Source organism: Coturnix japonica, chromosome 13, assembly GCF_054131305.1.
Source record: "Coturnix japonica strain WE chromosome 13, WE-NBRP24, whole genome shotgun sequence".
Classification (NCBI taxonomy): domain Eukaryota; kingdom Metazoa; phylum Chordata; class Aves; order Galliformes; family Phasianidae; genus Coturnix; species Coturnix japonica.
Genome location: NC_140675.1, coordinates 15828966 through 15849866, shown reverse-complemented (window position 1 = coordinate 15849866; position 20901 = coordinate 15828966). Strand labels below are relative to the sequence as shown.

General features: G+C 46.7%; 1 long non-coding RNA gene across 1 annotated transcript; it reads left to right on the top strand.

Moving 5' to 3' along the window:
- The first annotated feature begins 2928 nt into the window (after window positions 1–2928).
- On the top strand, window positions 2929–9067 carry LOC146758700 (uncharacterized). Its single transcript, XR_014933879.1, has 2 exons — window positions 2929–5451; window positions 6895–9067. It is a non-coding gene; the product is annotated as an uncharacterized LOC146758700 (long non-coding RNA).
- Window positions 9068–20901: the final 11834 nt, after the last annotated feature.

Sequence of the window (20901 nt, the reverse complement as noted above, 5' to 3'; positions counted from 1 at the left end):
GGCTGGCAGCCAGCTCTGGGCCGCACCACTGCTCTGTGGGCAGACTGCAGCTCCTGTGTGCGTCAGAGCTGGTGGTGTCAGCAACAGGAGCTGCTTGGGCAGCATGCACAGTGATGCTGTCACAGCTTGATTTGTCCCTGGTCTTTCTCCACTCGGATTCCCCATTGGTGGCAGTGCAGTGTCTGCTGAGTAGACCTGATCTGCAGGTTTTTCTATGGCCCATCTCTTGCTGTCAGGGCAGCTATGGCTCTTCTCAGAGCCACTGTAAAAACTTGTCATCATCAGAATTTGTTTTCCACTAAGTTAAAATCTGAGTGATGTTCTCACCCAGACCCCTGTGAGCTGGAGTGGTGCTGAGGCTGCAAGTGGGTTTTGGGGCAGGGAGTAAACACTATTAATGCTTAGTATTTTTCTTTTCATTAAAAAAAACAACACAAAGGATAACCCAGAAGCCCAGAGGTGAGCCCTTTCCTGCAGCCTGAGCTGCATGTGCACAGTTTTAGGGCAGAGGAGGCGTTTACAGCCGTGCAGACACAGAGTCATAGAGGCACATCCGTGAGAGCATGCTGCCATCTCTTGGCCTTGCAAATCGTAGGGCAGCGCAGGAGCACAATGGGCTTCAGAAATGAATTTTAGGAACTTGAATATGGAATCGCAGAATGGATTGGGTTGGAAGGGAGCTAACAGACCGTTTAGTTCCAACCTGTGCTGTGGGCAGGGCTGCCAACCATATCTGTGCCTTCCCTGGTCATCACCGCACCCACTGGCTTCGCTTCTCTCCAAGACTCTGTGGGTGCTGCTCCCCGCTGTTGCTGCTGGAGCCCCACAGGGATGCAGCCAGCACTCTCTGGGCACTGCTGTGACCATCGCCCTCTGGTCAAAGTCCTCCTCCCATTGACTTTTGTTATTCTTAGCCTTGGGTGGTTGGTCTGAACCTCTGAGCTCTTAATGCTGGCAGACTTGCGTGGATCCCTTCCCATGGGGAACTGCTTATGCTCACGCTGAAGCTCAGTGCTGTGAATACGACCTGATGGCTGGGGATGAGCTGCTGCCTGCACTGCAGTGTGTGGTTGTGTCTGAGGTTGCTCTGTGCTGTCTGACTCCATTGCTGGGCACTGGTGCTTGGTCGCTTCTGCAGCTGCGGGGGGCTGGGACCTGCTCTGCTGCCTGGGGACACCAGCACTAAGAAACAGCCCTGAATGGCTCCATCGGTCACCCTGTGTTGATGAAGCCAATGCTTGAGAAGTCTTGGGGAAAAGAAAAAATGAGAGAGAGAAATTACCTGGGGAGATGAGGTGATCAAATAGTGCCAGGTATTTTGTCAATGCAGATGGGATCCATTTGTATGTGACATCTCTGGCAGTGACATAAACTGATCTCCCAAATCCGCGGCTGTCAGTGTAGCACTTCTCCAACATAGAAAAACAAATGTCAGTGATGCTGAACAGAAAGGGGGAGGGGGCAGTGGCCCTGCTCTGAGCTGATATCCCATGGCTGCAAATGGGAGCACTGAGCAGGCACGCTGCAGCTGCTTCTTGCCTCTGCCCAAATCACCAGTGGTGAGTCATCACGCACAGATGCTATCAGCTGCCATGGTTCTCACAAAACCCGCTGCTTTCCATCGCTGCTGACAGGAGCAGGACTCTAATTGTGGCCAGAATAGCTGTCACTCAAAGGAAACGTGGTATAGGAGCCAGATACATAGTTAGGATTTTAGTTCTAGAAACAAAGCGAGCAGTGCCCTGCCTCTCCACTGGGATGGGAAGTGGTGAAGTTGGGGCAGAGCAGGGAGCAGGGGGTCTCAGTGCAGGATGTGGGTATGGCTGAGCAGCTCCTGCTGAGCTGCCTGATGGGATGTAGAGGGAAAGGCAGAAAGGCTTGCTGTCACTATACAGAACTGATAGTATGGCTGAGCAGAGATCAGGGGAGTTGGAGCTGGCCAGCAGCCTGTATGGGTACAGCTCAATGCCCAAAGCACAGACAGCAATTGCAAATCATGATGAGACATGGCAGCAGGGCACAGCTCAGCCCTCTGCACTGAGGTGTATTTCAGCAGCTTTGTCAGAGATACCTGTTTGCCTGGGAAGCTCTCATCACTCCAGCTCCTCTCTGGTTAGGAATGGGAATGGACTTGGACTGAAAGGAGCAGAGCTGTGAGATGCTGCTCTGCATGGCACACGGTTGGTCTGCAGGAGAACTGGGGCTGCCCATGCCTGCGTGAAGCCACATGCCTCTGTGCTGCATCCAGAGCTGGTGCTGATGTCCACTGATTGGAAACCACTGGAGAGCTCAGCAATTAAACGAGAAGGTGTCTCCTGTCCATGCACAAGTGTTGCTTGGGGGAGATAAGAGTGTATAATAAGTGCAGGGAGGCTGAATTAGCAGGGAGGTTGGTATGCTTTTGGTCTGGTGGTTGCTGCAGCCTCAGGAATTTGCTAATTAGCTTTGTGGGACAACTAATTATCTTGTCAGCCAGCCAGTCAGTAATTCAGTTTAATCACACTTTCTTTTTTTTTACTCACTGACAACACGTTGGGCACTTCAGTGCTCTGTGTGCTGCCCCAGCACTCACCTGTGGTCTCTGCCTGACACTGCAGCCCATGGCAGAGCAACATGCTCTGGTCTCAGAGGAACTTTACTTAAAGATGGAGCCAGAGACAAATCCTGACCCAACTTTCAGCCCATGTACCAGTGTGGAAGAACACAAGGGCCGGGGCTGGCTGGGAAATAACTATTGGAATGTTTTCGATAAGAGACAGGAGTGTGAGCCAGCGGCCCATAAACGCTGTGTTCAGCAGGTGCTCTGCTTATCCCATCGTGATTTCCAGAGTCTCCTCTGCTTCCCACAGGCGTAACTGAAGCTGTGTGTGCTGGGCAGAAAGGTATCACCAGAAAATATGTATTTTTTTCCACCTGGCTGGTAAACATTTCAGTCTATGGGTTTAACTCTGCTCTGAGTGATGCTAAAGTAAAGTTAAAACCCACTCAGTGTATCAGGGCTGTTCCAGGTTCAGTGAGATGCAGTGTGCAGCCCTGTGTTGTCTGGTGGAGAGAACAGAATACTGGTCTGGCTTGCTTTCCCCCTTCACAGCAAGAATTATCCCCCTCCTCCACAGAGCCAGGGGATGGGGGGATGAGTTACATTATTCATGAACTGAGCCCTAATGAGGCTAATCACCACCTAATTAAAGTCCTCTCCTTACACACCCTTTATTGCTGTGCCCTGGTGGGTGGCGGTGTAGCGGTTCTCAGCTGAAGGAGCTGAAACAATTTCTCTGGAGCACATTCCAAAATTAATTTAACACACGGCGTCTGCTGGGACTGGGTGAGTCAGAGCTCCGTGATGGGACTGTGAATGCACGGCCTTTTATTTGCACTGAAGTTTAAATAAGATGGATGGGGGCCATAAAAATGTTATCAAAGAGACTTCATGGCAGAACCTAATGGGGAAATAAAGCTCCAGGTTTTGGGGTACCCTCACTCTGTGCTGGAGGGCTGCAGTGCTGGGAGGTCCTCTCTGGTGGCTTGAACTGAGCTCCTCAGGCTTGGCCTGTCCAGCTGTAGCTTTGCTCTTGGATGCTCTTAATGCTTCTTACCAGCACACACACACAGGCCTGGGAGTGGCCCCTTCCTTCCACCCACTGAGAACTGAACTTGCCATGATGGTTGGAGGGTGACAATCTCTTGGACCAAAAAATGCAGGGAAAAGCTGGTGAACACACCACTGCCTTGAGTCATATTCCAATACATCCTGAGGACAGAGAGAGCTCAAACTTCCTGCATGTCCCGGAGCAGCAATAAGCCAGCAGACTTGAAGCCCTTTGGATGCCTGGGGTAAGTCAAGGTTGTGGCAAGCAAAGGTGGTTTGGAGTTGCATGACACGAAGACAATGGGCTGCATCCATCTCCCACACACTGCTCTGGAAGGACAGCAAAAAGAACCAGATAGATAGAATCACAAAAGTGCAAAGGATTATTGGCTCTGGTTTGCTTTTCAAAGATTAATCTCTTTCAAGTGTGCTGAGCTTCATTTATCACTTAGATATAGACCAGCACAGGGAAGTATGTTTATGGTGCAAAATCTCTCCAAAGGATTTCTCTGTACTTCTCAGTAAGAAGGTGTCAAACCCTTGGCCTTTCAATGAGCGCTCAGTGACACAGGGAGAGGAGCAGTGAGATGTGTGGTCACAGCTGCAGGGATGCCATGGGCTGGGCAGCTCCACGTTCCAGGTTCCAGCCCATGTGTGCCACTTGTTATTTGCGTTGCTGGTGCGTTTTGATGGATGGTGAGAAACCTTTTGTAAAATACTTACGGGCATCTGATTTTGGCTGAGCCCTCCTGCTGGGTTTGTAGAGAGAATCTATGAGCTGCTGTGTTACAACAGGTAAGTACAGTGCTTCTCACTTGGCAATCTCCTTCCAGTGCACTGAGATTGCAGTCAAGAAAGACACAAGGCACAACAGGCTTTCCAGCCTGGGTGTCTGTACTGTGGCTTGATAAAAGGCACTGAATGGGATCCTCCTGACAATCCCTTTGAAACCATGTGAATCACCAGCATGTTGACATGCACTTGATTTGTCCAAGTCTGGTGTTTTTTCCACCAGTGGTTTCTGTGCCCAAAAGGTGCTGGAATGGAGTGCAGCCTGCTGCAGATCAGTCAGCTCCCACTGCTCACACCAGAACTGGGGGATGAATGTACATCCACACCCTGGTGTGTAGTGACTGGGAAACGTATGGCACAGCTACGCAAAGGCTGTTTCCTCTATGAGGAATGAGCATTAGCCCAGGGTATCCTCTCCATTCTCTCCCCAGCCAGGTGAGGATACAAAATGGGCATCCCCGTGCCCTGCAGCACCTCAAAGTCTGCCCGAGGGCTGCACCCTGCCTCAGGCATGGGCAGAAGCAGTGTGTCAGAGGCTGTCAGCTGTGTCGGAGGCTGCTGATGGTTCTGGTCCCTGGGGATGCCCGGAGCATCGTGCCCAGGCTGCAGTCAGCTCCAGGACCTGACGTCACCGCTGTGATGCTCACGGCGTCTCACCCGCCGGAGCCTATTTTTAGAATTATCTCAAACGTGCCTCCTCGCAGGGTTTAGTTGCTTAGCAGCCACCTCCCAGCTGGTGTGATTAGCACGGGAGCAGGGTTACTAACGCACATGTGCGGAGGTTGCCTTGCTGTGTGCAGTACCCGGTTGCTGCCCCAAGATCTAGCATCTCTTGTGTGTGCAGGGCTGGGATTGTGTTCCTCTGCTTTAGGGGATGCTCTCCATCCCCCATCCTTGTGGCTGCATGCCTACATCCATCCCTGCCCCTTTAGAACAGCAGAGACTTCCCTCCTGCTTTGCTCTGTTTCAGATCAGGCGTGAGAATAGGACTCAAGCTCTGGAAGTCCCCACCCTGCAGCCAAGAAAATGCAGTGCCCAGAATAGTACCAGGATTTGCTGTTTATTCTTTAGTGAGTGATTTTATTTTCAGCTCATCTGTTTTCTCTGACTTGTACAGAAATGCATGTTTCTTAAACTGCCTGCCGGGATTGCCAGTGTCTCGGGGTGGAATTATGTTTGTCATAAAGTCAGTGATGCTCTTGGTCATAACAGGGCTCTCAGAAGACAAAGGGAATTATTTTCTCAAGTTGCTAAGTTTGATACCTAACTTATGTCTGCTCAGACTGGTTTAATCAGATGGCCCAGACACAGATAACTATTAATATGCTTACCAGAGAAAAAAATTATTTTGGGTCTTTATGCCCTAAAAGAGTCCTTCTAAAACTGGAAAATCCCAACATGTGTTACTCCAGGTGCAGCATCTCCATGTCCCTCTTTGGCTGTGGGCAGGGACAAGAGATGGGATTGTGAACCCCAGCATGCTGCCCCGTGGGGGCATGAAAGGCAGAAATCAGGCTTAGGGTTAGTGTCTGCCTGCGAGGCCTCTGGCAATGGGGACCCGAGCTCCCAGCTCCCCCTGAGCCAGCCCTCCTGCCTAAACAGCCCATCCTGAGGTGATGCTGTAAAGGCTGTTCCTTGGCTTTTTGCTCCCATTAGTCACTGTGGTGCTGTGCCTACACTGATTTTTCTCAGACACTACGCAATGTTGAAGCCCCTCTGCCCTGCTGAGTGCCGTGGTGCAAGCAGTGCTGGCTTTTCTGCAAAGCAGAGGAAGCGACTGAGCCGTGCGATAGCAAAACCAAGCCATGGCAAGGCCTGATCCATGTTGTAATGAAATGCTTTGTGCATCCCAATGGCTCTGGGCTCTGCAAGCAGCGCCTTCGCTCTGCCACCTGCTGCCAGCTGGGAGGCAGGCACCGGCTCTGGCTCTCTGCAGCCCCAAATGCATCTGAAATAAGAACTAATCCTCAGGTGTCTGAGGGCAGAGCTTTATTCCACTCTGTTTGCTGAGAGCTCCTTACTTTGGCAAGAATGCTGAGAGCGTGGAAGGAAATGAATGTTAACGTTTGGCACACATTTTGTAATATTGCTTATAGGAAGGTAAATGCCACAAGTACGTGTGCCGTTTTATAAAGAAAAGCTTCTTGCAGGAAAGCAGTTTTGTACCCAGTTACTTGGCCTGAGATCAGTGTTGGGAATGTGTGGTAATATTTGGCCATCTGCTGATCAGAGCAAGAACTGCGTGGAGTCCTTCTCAGAAGGGAGAAGTTAGGGTCTGTCATACAGCACTGTGACAAATGGAAACTCATCCCTTGAAATTCATAGAACAGAATAGAACAGCACCTGTGCACATACTGTGGGATGGTGGGGTTAAGAGGAAGGTGGGGGACATTTTGCCCCTACACTGGAGAAAATGGGCTGAGCTCTGACCCACGAGCTGGAGCCGCTTCTCCGTGTGGATGGAGCCTGGTGAGCTTCCGCCAAACCTGATTATTTCATCCTCTTCCCATCAGAGGGAGCCTGCAGACGTTGTCATCCCTGCCATCCCGAGAAAGACTGCGGAGGTGATCCGGGAGGTGAACAGTGAGGACTTGGATTTAAACCCATAGAAACACAGTGAGTCAGGAAGGGTTTCTGCAAGAGGCAAACCAAATGATAGCACAGCCTTAGAGCTTTCCTAAACATCTTCCTCAGTTTTCTTTCAGTTGAATTATTGCTGAATTTTCTCAGCATAGTCAATGTTTTGCCCTAAAACCACCTATAGCAGAGACAAGGGCACCTGGCACTGATTATAGCTCCAGTCCCACCTGCACCCTGCACCACACAGCTTCACTCCACCTGCACCCAGCACACCATGAGCCTCAGTCTGCCTGCTGGGAATGGGCTGCTTTAGACAAAAATTCTGTGCAGTTCCTTCACCCGGCTAAGTGAAAAGCTGTGCTCTCCCCTCCTGTCACAATCTGTAATCACAAAGGGCAGCCTTTTCACTCTGGGCTGAGGGCACGCAGAGCAATGGTGCTCTGAGTTCCTCCCCTGTTTGGTGGTTTGATGCAGCTCCAGCAGCAGGCAGCACTGCACTACACATCGTATGGGAACATACAATGCCTGCAAATAAATGCCTGCAGCCTGTGTAGGAAAGGTGTCCTGCCTGCTAGTCCTGCTCATGCTGTGGGTACAACAGCAAACAAAATGATGCTCTGGTGAGCTGTAAGGTTGACTTGAAATGTCCATCGAGTGACTTCTGTCCTGGAGACAAATGTTATTCCTTGGACAACACAAGCAAAATCCTCTCACAGGACTTATCAAGGCTGCCAGCTTTGCATGCATGGATAAAAGGCATTAAGAAAACATCCCTTATTGTTCAGATATGCTGCTTTTCCTGGTGCTCGCCTCCTTGCCAGGCTGTGCCTCTCACGATCTCTGTACATCTCCTCCAGTGGCGTGTGTTTATTTGGCCCTTGAGGCAGCACCCTGTGTGATGCAGTCTGTCTCATTGGCAGCCCACGGCACATTTTGCTGTTGTTCTGTTTCATTTGGCAGATCTAGGTTTGCATGCAGTGCCTGGCACAGCCTGGGCCAACTCATCAGGACACCTTGGGCTCAAGAAGAAAACTTCCTTCAGAGCAGGGGCAGCACTCTCTGCTGACATTGCTGCAGACAGATTCACAGACTCCAGGTTTTCAGGTAATACTGAAACTCTGATGGTAGAGCACAGTGGGATGATAAGGATGGATCTGCTCCTTCAGCTAGCAACTCAAATAGGATATAACAATGGAATTAATTCTAAATTGATTAACTACTCAAAGGGCAGTTACTTCTTTTAATCACAAGAAAGCCAGAGGAAGTCAATATGATTTAATTTTGACTGAAAACTCAAACAGCTCAACTATGTGTTTCGTTTATTACAGAAGTGACAATGTTCCTGCACTTTGTGATGCTTTACCTGCCTGAAAACACTGTGCTTTGTTTATCCTGGCCATTATAGTGACAGTCCATCATTTGGACTTTGCTGAATGCTCAGCAGCTGCCTGAAGGACCAAGCAGGGTCCTACACCTTGTTTTTACATGCTCACCAAGTTAAACAATGCCCTCTTTGTTTTGGCATTGGTTATTAATTACACTTGTTGGACCCTCCAAGTATCATAGCCCTTTGTGGAGCATTGCTGCCCAGAGGGCACAGCGAGGAGATATGATGGCACTGTGCTGCAAAACCTTTCTGAAATATGGGTAAATGAAGAAGGAAATGGGAACAAAAGGAACAGCTGGATGAGTTGGTTTCCGAGTGCTGCAAGCAAGCAGTGAATGATGCAGCTGTAGAATCCCTTTGTCTTGCTGCTCCTGGCTTTTTTGCCTTTGTAGTCAGAGTTTATTTTTTAGCTAGTATTTTTAGCATTGTTCCAGTTCAGTAGCATTTAACCTTGCTGCTATAATAGCTGCAGCAGAAATCGTCAGGAGGGAATTTATTTTGTCTTTGTGAATCTGTTTGTACAGTATAAAATAAAGAAAGCCTGAGGCAAACTATTGAACAACAAGGAAAAGACAAAATATTGACTCACCAATTGGGTACCATCATCTGCCTGTGTTCTCAACAAGGCAGGGATCCTACAGTAAAGTCTCAGTTGATCGTGTAATTAAGGATTGTCTCATAAGGCAAATAAACAGGACAGCATATGATGATGTATATAAGTAACATAGCAAACCTGGCTATTTTTGAATATCTGACTTTGCAGTGTGTGTACTCGTACTGCTGGTAGGAAAGCAAAGGAGCTGACTTGCACACACACCCACCTTTCTGAGAGGTGTGTGTGGGAGTGGTTTCCTTGCTGTCTGTGGTTCCATCTCTCCTTGTCTCAGTGCCGTTCAGCGGAGCCCCTGTGCATTGCCTTGTGTCATGCAATGGGATGGAGCACCCCGCACCAGCTCTTCCAGCAGCACTGCTCCCATGTCTTGGCTGTTGTCAAGGAGACCTATCTCTGGCACACATCTTCACATGGCTTCTCTTCTTAGCATGCTTTTCCATTGCTATGGAGACTATCGGGAACTCATTTAGCAACTCCCAGTGCTCCACTAGGGATGTGTATTTCATAACTCACCGCTTGGAATGAAGAGAGATGTTGAATTTTTGGCCTCTCAGCTGCTCTGCTCAGCCTGGCTGTAGGAAGAACCATCACATCTGAGGCTTCCTGCACTGATATAGCACTGCTACAGAAAGCAGCCTCAGTGGGGCTGGTTCTATGCAGGGTAAGCCTCACGTGTGGAGGAACCTAGAGGTGTGCCATGGCCACCTGGTGTGGCTGACCCCATGCAGAACCCTCCACAAGGCTTCACAGTTCTGCTGAGCTCCCGTGCCACTGCTGTGTCTGGTAAAGAGCCATTTCAGATGAAGGAATGTGCATTTGCATGCCATAAAACTGCAAAGCTGGAATCAAAGAATCCTAGTGCTGAAACCACTTTGGGCTACATAGAAGTGCAGGCCGTTACTGAGAAAACCAAGACATGAGAGAAGCTGTCATTTGGGGTTTGCAGTGGCTGGCAGGCAGGAAAATGGTCAGTGCTGGCCCGTGAGCAGTGAATTTGGTGAACCCTTGTGACACAGAGCAACAGAGACACAATGGCACAGGAAAAACCCCTTTCAACGCAGGTGCAAGTGAGCAGGCGATGATTAGACGTAAATAGGGCAGCCTATGAAATTATAAAATCATATGTTGAAGGTGGGAGTTCCAGCTCCTCCCCTGAGCCCTGCAGCTCCAGCAGAGATGGCAGCTGAGGCTGCACTTCCCAGCTCCCTGCCCTACTTCCCCACTCCAGTGCACAGCCTAACACATTAGCATAATCCTCAGCTCCAATATGCATTAATATATTGGTCTGTGCCCTGCAGTAACTCACCACCAATATACAGGAGGGCTCTGGTTGGGGATGGTAACTCCATTACCCTCCCTGGATAAATTAGAGCCAGTCCATAGCCAGAAATCCACAAGGAGGCAGATATTCTCCAAATTGTCACCTTAGTGCAATACAGGTCCATGAATATTCAGAAGGTGTTAGGATCAGCAGAATCCAGCAAAAGGAATCTAAATATATATATATATAAATTAATGTAATTCAAATGTTTTATAAAAGAAGAGTACATGAAATTTACATAATTTATTATGGCACGTGATTGATGATGTAGGATTTGGAGAATCAAGAGGAATTCCACACATCTCACTGCTGATGTAAATTTGTCTCTTGCCACTGATTTGAAAACCTCAGTGAGCCACATGTAAAGCTGCTTTAAGATGCTGCTGTGCATTTTCCTGTGGTGCAATGGGCTATGGCCATTTCAGCAAAGTCCAGCACAGGGCTGGGCTGGTCTGAGAGGCAAACCTTGAGAGCCCTGGGGAGCCAGCTTGATGCAGCTGGCACTGACAGGCAGATGGGAATGAAAAGAGGAGGGAAATGCATTATGAACCTACCCCCGAATGTCTGATTTGTTAGATCTTAAAAGTGATGGGTTGCTTTGTGATTTGCTTGCTGCAATGTCATTTTTAATTATATGAAGCTCCAAATGCAGAGGACGTATTTCACTCAAACAGATTTTTTTTTCTCCCAACGTGGATTCCAGACTTAAAGCACACTGGTTATGTTGCTCCAGATAGTTGGTGTGAAAATACAGGCATATGTATGTACGCTGCATACACTCAAACACAGCTCAGATCAGTACCTGTGCCAAAACAGCAATTACCTGTGTAGCTCTGGTTTGTGTGGCTGCATTTCTCATTGTCACTCTTCACTCTTATTGTGGTTTTCTTCTCAGTGTTTAAACATTCTTTAACTTGTTCTTTAGCTGTGTTGGTGTAGTGTACGGCCAGGATTTATGGATTTGTGGGCACGTCATTATAGGCTTGGTGGAATGGGTCTGCATATGGGAGGCTGAAATCCATTTATCTGGAGAGTAGGTGTTTAACTAATGGGCACATCAGGCACAGCATAAATGCAGCACCGCTTCCAGTCAGTGTTTTACGAAAACATCTGAATGAATGAGCTGGGAGAGCAAAACATTGTCTGTTTTTGTATCCAACAAGCAGAAATAACAAGAAAAAGCACCATGATGAAGCACCATCTTTGTGCACTACTGATTATTTCAAGGCTAATTTTATTCTTTCTGAATGGCCTCCATACCTGTAAGAATGAAGAACAATGAGTTCAAGGAGCTGAGAGAATTAAGTAATTACAAACTTCAGACTGAAAACAATCTAATTAAAGAATTTGAAGGAACTTAGCTGAAAGATGATCATAAATTTATGTCACTTATTGATTACTTTCCAGCCAAATGAGAGGCCGGTTGTGCTTGCTAAAGATCCTTTGGGTTAAAGGGCTGCAGTGCTGCTGTGTGCATCAGCTCCAGGAGCTGTGGCACTGAGGAGGACAGCTGTGCTGCACAGAACTGGGCAAAATGTGGTGTAGTCCAGAACAACACAGGAAGGGATACAGAGCAAGGATGCTTAAGGGCTCACTCTGCTCCAAATGGAGAGCCTCCCACTGACTGCAGGCTCTTGGTCTCTTCTATGGGGCAATTATTAGATCTAATGCTGTTTTGTGCTTAGAGATCCCTACTAGGTCAAGGTCCTGCTGTGCTAAACATAAGCAAGTGCCACTTCTACCTAGAGGATTATTGGTGGTGTAAACCACCTAAAGGAATTGAAAGAACATGTAAGGATAGTATGATGAGATCTGCTGTTTTCCTTCTGTTTCTTTCTGTTTAAGCCCTTGGAGTTTTTAATGTGGAAAAGCTCAGTTAAGGGATCTTTGAGGGTTGATGGACCATGACCACGGGGACATCTGCCCACCACAGCCCTGTGGCCTGAAAGGCTGATCTTTCAGCTGCTTTCTTAGGGAAGCAGAGTTTACATGACCTCTTGGCCAGCATGTAGGCTGTGGATTCTCTGTTAGTAACGTCTGGTTCCATTGCCAGCACTGTAGTCAGAGATCTCAACTTGGGTATTTCCACCAAAACGCACCTCAGGAGAACTGTGAGAAAATCTGAATGGGGCTTGGGAAAGGTCTGTAGAGTTGGCAGATATTCTTGTTGTATTTCACATCTAAATTCAGCTGCATGGAAGATTGCCCAGCTTGGAGCTGTGAACTCTGGTGAACAGGGATCTGCTGCTTAGATCTCTCTGAGTCTCACCCCGTATCTTCTCACTTTTGTGCTCTGATACTTTTTTTCCCTATAAAACCTCATTATTGAGCTGTCGCTTGAAATATGACCTCATGTGACATCCCTGGTGACATCATCAATGTCTACCAGAGACCTCAAGTTAAAACTGAGAGAGGAGGACTTGGTCAGGTTGTGACCTGGGGCACAGGAAAAAAAAAAAATAGCAAGGAGAATAAGCCTAGAAAAAGAACTATTAGAATTGGAGTAGATTAAAAGACAAATGCCTTGGGTTGTTTGCTGAGTGTTTCACTTCTAATTGTACTACACCTCTCAGACCAAATTTTCTTTTTATTTTCGTAGCTCTCTGCTATCAGCACCAAACTGAGCTAAATTAACAAGTTGGATTCATTACACCATCCAAACAAACTTCCCTGGGCTTGTTATGCCTTAAGGGCTTGATACTTTCCTGGCAGCCTCTTTCGAATGACCCCTTCATCAACCATGATATAAGCCTGGGTCTACCGAGCATGAACATTTATGAGAGCAGTTCTTTCAACAGATGGAAGTTCTCAGATTCACTGGAAAAGGAACTCAGCATCAAGTACACTGTTAATTTTTGGGAAGGGCTGCACTGCACAAGTCTTGTATTATTGGCACCCACTGTAAAAGATAACTGCTTCTTGCTTCAACTTTGTCTTTTTCTGCAGTGCAGTGCAGTTCAAGCCAGCTCTGTTCCAGCTTTGTGCAGCATTTCATAATCCACAGTTTCTCATAAGTCTTGATTCAGCTTTTCACTCTTGCAGAATGCAGTGTTTTTCATTAAGCTTCAGCCCAGGCTCCCTAGAAATAACAGAAACTGTACGACTCTACCAGACCATCCTTCAAAACAGCCAAACTCACAGCAATATGAGTTGATTTGTAGCCATGCTGTCTGGCTTGCAGGCAGTAGAATGTTTTGGGCAAGCTCCCAGGTATGGTATGGAGGATGCACGGCCTGATAGGAAAGCTCGTAAAACAGAAGAGAGGGCAATATTGCTTGTGGCACAGTTATTTGGCACAGGTAAAAGCATACTTGATTGTCAGCCAGTGTTGCTACCAATCAGATGTGACACTGTTTCATGTAAAGGCTGATTTTTCAGAGAATCAGAGAATGGCCTGAGTTGAAAAGGACCACAGTGATCACCTCATTTCAACCCCCCAGCTCTGTGCAGGGTCACCAATCACCAGACCAGGCTGCCCAGAGCCACATCCAAACTGGCCTTGCATGCCTCCAGGGATGGGGCATCCACAGCCTCCTTGGGCAAAGGAGATACTGAGAATTTTCAGAGATACTGAGATTTCTTTAACAGTTGCTCTGATGTTGTCAGCTTAACTCCACGAGACACCACATGCGTGCCATGATCATTCTCTAAGGCATTCTGCATAACCTCCAGAGTTCATAAAAGGATTGTAGCAGTTTATGCCCTCCTGAAGACCAACACAGAAACTACTCCTTTGGGCTGTCTTTGTGTTTTTACCCCATCAGAAATGTGACAGATGTACTGTGGCTGATTGGATGAATGAAATTCTACTGCTGTGCCATTTTTCCTTGGGCTTTTCAAGACCTGAATATTTCAAGATCTAAAACTGTTGAAGGCTCAGAGTTTGTCAGGTTAAAGTAACTCAAACAACTGCTTGTTTAGCTACCTTCCATTTGAATGGAACGCTCAGTTTATATGTTATATATGACTGTAGGCTGTTGCTGGTTGTATGCAAATAGCATATAGAACGTTGAAGTTAGCATATAGATAATGAACAGAAAAGCAATTAGTTAATGAACAGAATGAAGAAACAGCTTAAATACCACAGACAAGGACTTCTAGAACAGCCCGTGATGCAATAAAATGAACATCTGTGCCAGGAACTCAAATATTTACTCAATTTCTGTCTACTGAAGTATCTAATACAAGAGACGTAAAGCACTCACCTTCTAAATTAACAGCCTTAAAGAAATTCAGTGGAGCAAAAATGTGAGCGCAACAAAGTTAGTTTATTGTATTCATTGCACTAATATAGAAGAATACTGCTCAGTAAAAATTATCCTCTAAAAGACCTTGAGGAAATGGAGCAGATGGTTCTGTGTGCTATCCCAGCTACACTCCAAGTAGCTTTATAACAGTAGTAAAATGTGTTATATAAAGAAAAGAAGGTTATATATATATATATATATATATATATGTTGATATTCATCTATTCGCAGCCCACTTCCAATGAAATTCTAAGACTGAAGATTGATTTTATTCTATTTATTTATTTATTTTGTATTAAAGATTTTAAACTGAAAATAACAGAAGGGTTCCACATGCATTTCTGTAGGATTGGGGTGAAACAATGTCACCCCACTACACCGTTTGCTCCTGATATGCAGTACCTTCCCTGAGCAGCTCCATCTCCACAGACAACTGTACCTGCTGACGTTTTAATGGAGAGAACAGTAGGAGTTCTGAGGGACCTCCTGTGCCTGCACTGAGGAGCTGTGCCTGCACCTCCAGCACAATATGTTCTGGACTCCCTGGGCTCTCCATGCCCGCACAGATTGGGCACACATCACACGTGCTTTGAGTTCATAACATCCAGAAAATAGTGAGCTGGTGCTGCATGGGGTCATTAAAATGGAAATCTGTTGGGTTACCAAAAAAACAGGATTCTGCCATCTAAGTGATAGAATTGGCAGGTAAAGGGAGTAACCATTCTAGGAAACCTTTGTAATTTTTAAGAGTCATCCATCTGCAATATTCAGGCTACAGAATCTTGGCATTTGCTCCTCTGCTCTAGTTAAATACTGTTTTGCTCCTTGGCTCGAGTCCTGTTTCTAGAACAGGAAATAGCATCTCTTTGGTTGGTGATTGTTTTTCTCTCAATCTGTAGCTTTGTTACGGATCAGAGCAAGCCAAGGGCCAAAAGCGACTTGTAATCTTTAGCATATGCTGATTGTTTTTTTTCTCTAGACATACTGTTCAGTAAGGAATTAATCCAGTAAGGGGTGAAGATGCAATATGGTGTTAACCACCCTATTTAAGCACATTAAATGTATAAATTTGCACATTTCTCCAACTAAAAATAACACGGATTAATAAACCCTGATATTATGCATTAAATAGGGAAATCTTTATCATGTCTTTAATAGTATTTGGCAACTATATGTCATTTTACCCTCTCAAGGCTGTGTACAACAGTTAAGAGAGCTGAACATCACCAACACATTCAACATATAGAGACAACCACACTCAGATGTGATTGGCATCAGACCACACAACACATTCACCACTAGGATACAGGGTTTCTGATATGAAGTTTCTTGTACCAAACATTAGATCTGTGGTTCTTAAACTCCCGTGATGCACATTTATTTTTCATATCGTGCCAACTTTCTTCCCTGCCTCTCCTTGCTAAATCAATTTGAAAGATATTTAGAAATGCATTACTAATGTTACCTTTCCCTGCAAGCAATTTATATCATTATCATTGGGATACTCTGTAAATAAACAGAAATAAACAGAAAATCCATCCCCTGCTGCATCACAAGTGGCCGGCAGTCTGTTAGATATTATTGGGAAGGCTGAGCAAACGCGCAGCAGGCACTGTTGCTACACTTAGGAAAACTTTATTTTGCTGCATATTGCGTAATTCTGGATGTCCATCTCAATTGTGAAAAAGCAAATCAAAATGATGTATCGCAGCCTGTGGAACTGATTGTTTTGGCAAATCTCATTCACTTCATCACGATGCACAAGTGTGTGACAGTTGAAATGCAGCCTGATGGGCGCAGGGTCATCCTGTATGATGGGCTTAACTCACAGTGAAGCCCCGTGATACAATTTCTGTTGTTCTGGAACTCTTCCTGAGATCCGTGTAGGTTCTGCAAGCGTTGCTTATGGAACGTCAGCCAAGAAGTGAACATCGTGGGATCGTGGCTGCCCAGCAGAAGCCAGGGAAGGCAGCAGGACGCCATCTGTCCCCACTCAGTCACCCACAGAACTTTGGCTTATGGGGCACATGGGAATTTTAAAGGCTCCTCGTGTCCGTCAGCAATGGCAAACTGAGAGTGTGGCACTTAAAGGGGTTTAGCCTGGTCTGGTCTCTGTTGAATAACTGAATGAGCCATTACAATTTGTCATGGTTTAATAATTTTGTAATTTTTGCTATCAGTATTCCACATCATAACATCATATTAAGCATGAATAATTTTACTGAATCTGCAACTTACAGAAGAAGACTACATCTCCCAGGGAACAACACGATAGGTCACGGGACCTGGACTCTATATTAACTCTGTCGCAGAACAGACTGACGTCTTTCGAGTTCTGGCGTTCAGGGGAGTGTGTGGGAGCCTTCAGCCGTTCGCCTAGATTTACAGTAGGCCTCTCGGTTACGGGACTCATTCTCTCTCCTATTTTGCTTGATTCGTTAGCTCAATTTCAATTATATTGTATTATATTGTGTTATCCTGTATTTCGATATAGTATTTAGTAAATAAGTGTGCCTCCTTAGATCGTTGCCGCTGTTTTCTTTTCCTAATTAACTTTTTCCTTTCGGCCTAGGGCCCCTCCGGGGCCTACGGCCCCCTGTCACGGACGCAGGTGGATTTTTAGTTCAAACCGTGACAGATTTTGGTGGAGAATGCGGGCAAATTGAGTTGCTGTTTTTCTGTGTTTTCTTCTGTTGCTCTTTTAGCTTTTAACAGAGCTACGAGTTTTTTTTTCCCTGTTAAGGAGCTATCTCGTGTTTGCGATTCTGCACCTGCGAGCTTGACCTTGAAAGTCCAGGCGGACTGCCAATACTCCGGTATATTTTATAAACACTGCTGAGCTTTGTTTTCTTTTACTTTTTCTCTCTATTGGAGGAAAAAAGATGTTTTCTCTACTAAATTTGTTTTACCAGGGACTGTGTGCCATTGGTTCCTTTTTTGAGACGCTCCGAACATATTGGGCCATGTTTAAGCTAGCCACTTTTTCTTATGGAGCTATACAATTGTATAATGAATTGAAAGCATGGTTAGCAATGCTCACTTCGTATCTGTATACAGCTCCAGAGGGAGCAACTAATGCAACTAATTATACAGAAATGGTGATTTTTAAGCGTGCTCCTCTTTCTTTCTATGAATCCTTTATGCAGTTCTTGAATGATCAGTGGGCCACACTCTTAATCTCCCTGATCTTACTGTTGATTATTGTAATAATCTCACTCAGTATCTGGATTTATAACATCCGGAGGAAGTCTTCCCTAGAACCAGAGAATACTGAGTGGCAGGGAATTGAAGAGATTCTCAAAGGACAGACATCTTCAGTGTTATGGAGCTTCACTCCTGAACACTTGAAGAATCCTGAGAGTTTGATTGCATATTTGAGGCAGGAATGTTGTGGCTCAGGCAGATCTCAGGAGGCACAAATGATTTTGGGCCTAGCTAATGCTTATTGGGCCTTAGTCAATACCATTCCTGAGAGAGAGAGTCTTAGAGCTGAGGCAGAAAAACTTTGGACTGAGAAGGTAGAGAGAGAAAAAGCTTTTGAAGCTGAGAGAAAAGATCTCCTGTACCAACGAGACTCAATCTGGTACGAGAAAGAGAGTCTTAGAGCTGAGGCAGAAAAACTTTGGACTGAGAAGGTAGAGAGAGAAAAAGCTTTTGAAGCTGAGAGAAAAGATCTCCTGTACCAACGAGACTCAATCTGGTACGAGAGAGAGAGTCTTAGAGCTGACGCAGTAAAACTTTGGGATGAGAAGGTAGAGAGAGAAAAAGTTTTTGAAGCTGAGAGAAAAGATCTCCTGTACCAACGAGACTCAATCTGGTACGAGAAAGAGAGTCTTAGAGCTGACGCAGAAAAACTTTGGGATGAGAAAAGCTCCCTGCAATCCCAACTCAACACTCTCCAGTCCGAGTACAGCGCCCTCCGGTCCGAGCACGACGCTCTCCAGTCCGAGCACGGCGCCCTCCGGTCCGAGCACGACGCTCTCCAGTCCGAGCACGGCGCCCTCCGGTCCGAGCATGACACTCTCCAGACTGAGCGCGATGCCCTCCGGTCCGAGCATGACACTCTCCAGACTGAGCATGATGCCTTCCAATCCAACTGCGACACCCTCCAGTCCGAGCACAACACTCTTCAGTCTGTGCATAATGCCCTCCAGTCCGAGCATAACGCTCTTCAGACTGAGCACAATGCCCTCCAGACCGAGCACAACACTCTTCAGTCCGAGCATAATGCCCTCCGGTCCGAGCATAACGCTCTTCAGACTGAGCACAATGCCCTTCGGACCGAGCACAACACTCTTCAGTCCGAGCATAACACTCTTCAGACCGAGCACAATGCCCTCCAGACCAAGCTCAACACTCTCCAGACTGAGCGCGATGCCCTCCGGTCCGAGCATGACACTCTCCAGACTGAGCGCGATGCCCTCCGGTCCGAGCACGACACTCTCCAGTCCGAGCACAGCGCCCTCCTGTGTAAGTGCGTCGATCTCCAGGTCAAACATGACTCTATTGACTCGTTGTACACTGACCTCAAGGCCGACTACAACGCCCTCAAAGCCAGTCGCAGCACCCTCCGGTCTGTGTACGACGAGCTCCTGTCTGACTACGACGCTCTCCAGTCTGAGCACGACGCCCTCCAGTCTAGTTATAACGTCCTCAGGGCGGAATGCGACACCCTCAAGTCTGAACCGTATGTACTCCAACTTAACCAACCACCGGGGGCACCAGATACAATGTTGGTTGCCCCTGTAAGAGGGCGAAAAACAAAACGAGTTTCAACTCAGATAGAGAAAATGCAGAAGGAGTTAGAAGAGCGGAGGGAGTTAGGAGAGCAGGACTCAGGAGAGCAGGGGGACTCAGGAGAGCAGGGGGACTCAGGAGGTCAGGGGGACTCAGGAGAGCAGGAGGAGTCAGAAGACCAGAGGAAGTCGGCGGAGCAGAGGTTGTTAGAGCAGTATAAGAAGATGTTAGAGGAGGAGAAGAAGTCAGAGGAGCAGAGGAAGTTAGGAGAGAGAAAGTTAAGAGAGAGGAAGAAGGAGGAAGGTCGCCTGGAGGAAATAACACAAGCGTCAGAGTCAGGGTCAGAGTCAGACGAGGAGCCAAAAGCTAAATTTTCTTTACGAGAATTTCTCGAGTCCAAACTTATAGATGGGGCAGCCTCATCAACACAGCTGCCAACATTAACACCTGGGACTCCTGATAGAGCAAAAGGTGAGCAAAGTATTACGACCATTATTGATCGATCTTTTAAACTGAGTGAAATTCGAGATCTGAGAAAGGATTTCACACGTCAGCCAAAAGAAAATATGGTCACTTGGTTACTTCGCTGCTGGGACAATGGTGCCAACAGTGCGTGGCTCGATGGCAGTGAAGCTCGCCAACTGGGTAGCATTTCCAGGGACTCACGTGTGGACAGAGGTATAGGCACATGCCAAAATCAGTCCTACACCCTCTGGAAGCGGATGTTGATAGCGGTAAGAGATAGATTCCCCTTTAAACGGGACTTGGAGCCTGAGAAAAAGAAATGGACTGATATGGAGAAAGGTATCCAATTTTTGAGAGAAAGGGCTCTGGTGGAAATGCTCTACAGCCCCCAGTTCAATCGTAACAATCCAAACCAATTACATGATCCTGAAGCAGTCCACGTTCCACGACAAATGTGGCGTGACTTTACAAAGGCAGCTCCAGAAAAGCATGCCAGTGCACTTGCATTGGTATATGGCAAAGGGGAAAGAAAGCCCCTTGTAAATGAGCTAATTAGCAGACTTCAGGAGCTTGAATTATTTATAAGCGCTACAGAAGTTAAGCTTTATACTTCAGCCATTGTCCAAATGGGAAAAAAAATAGTGGAAAGGTTAGACAAAGTGGAGGAAACACAAAATGATATTATTGACAAATTGGCTAATGTGCCTGATGTAGATGAATCCACGGTGGTACCAGATGATGGAAACCAGGATTTCCACGATCGCCTATTGAGAGAGCTAAACAACATGAGTTCCTCTCGACCTGTATCATCGAAAATCTCAACCATAAAAAAGAGACGTCCTCGTATTCAAGCAAATGACAACGATAAGACACCTCGTATTCAAGCAAACGACAATGATAAGACCATACGTTTTGCTTTGTTGTATTTCTTGAGTAATCATGGGGAGGATATAAAGAAGTGGTATAACTCATCCACTTCTGCACTTCAGGCACGAGTGAAAGAATTACAATCCAAAACAACCACCAAGGTGAACTCTTCCAAACGGGGGAAAGTTCCAGTTGCTGCAAGCCGCCGAGGTAAACAATAGAGGGGCCCTGCCCCCAGCCAGGGGGGGGAAAGGGACAACAGAGTATACTGGACTGTGTGGATTAAGTGGCCTGGCACATCTC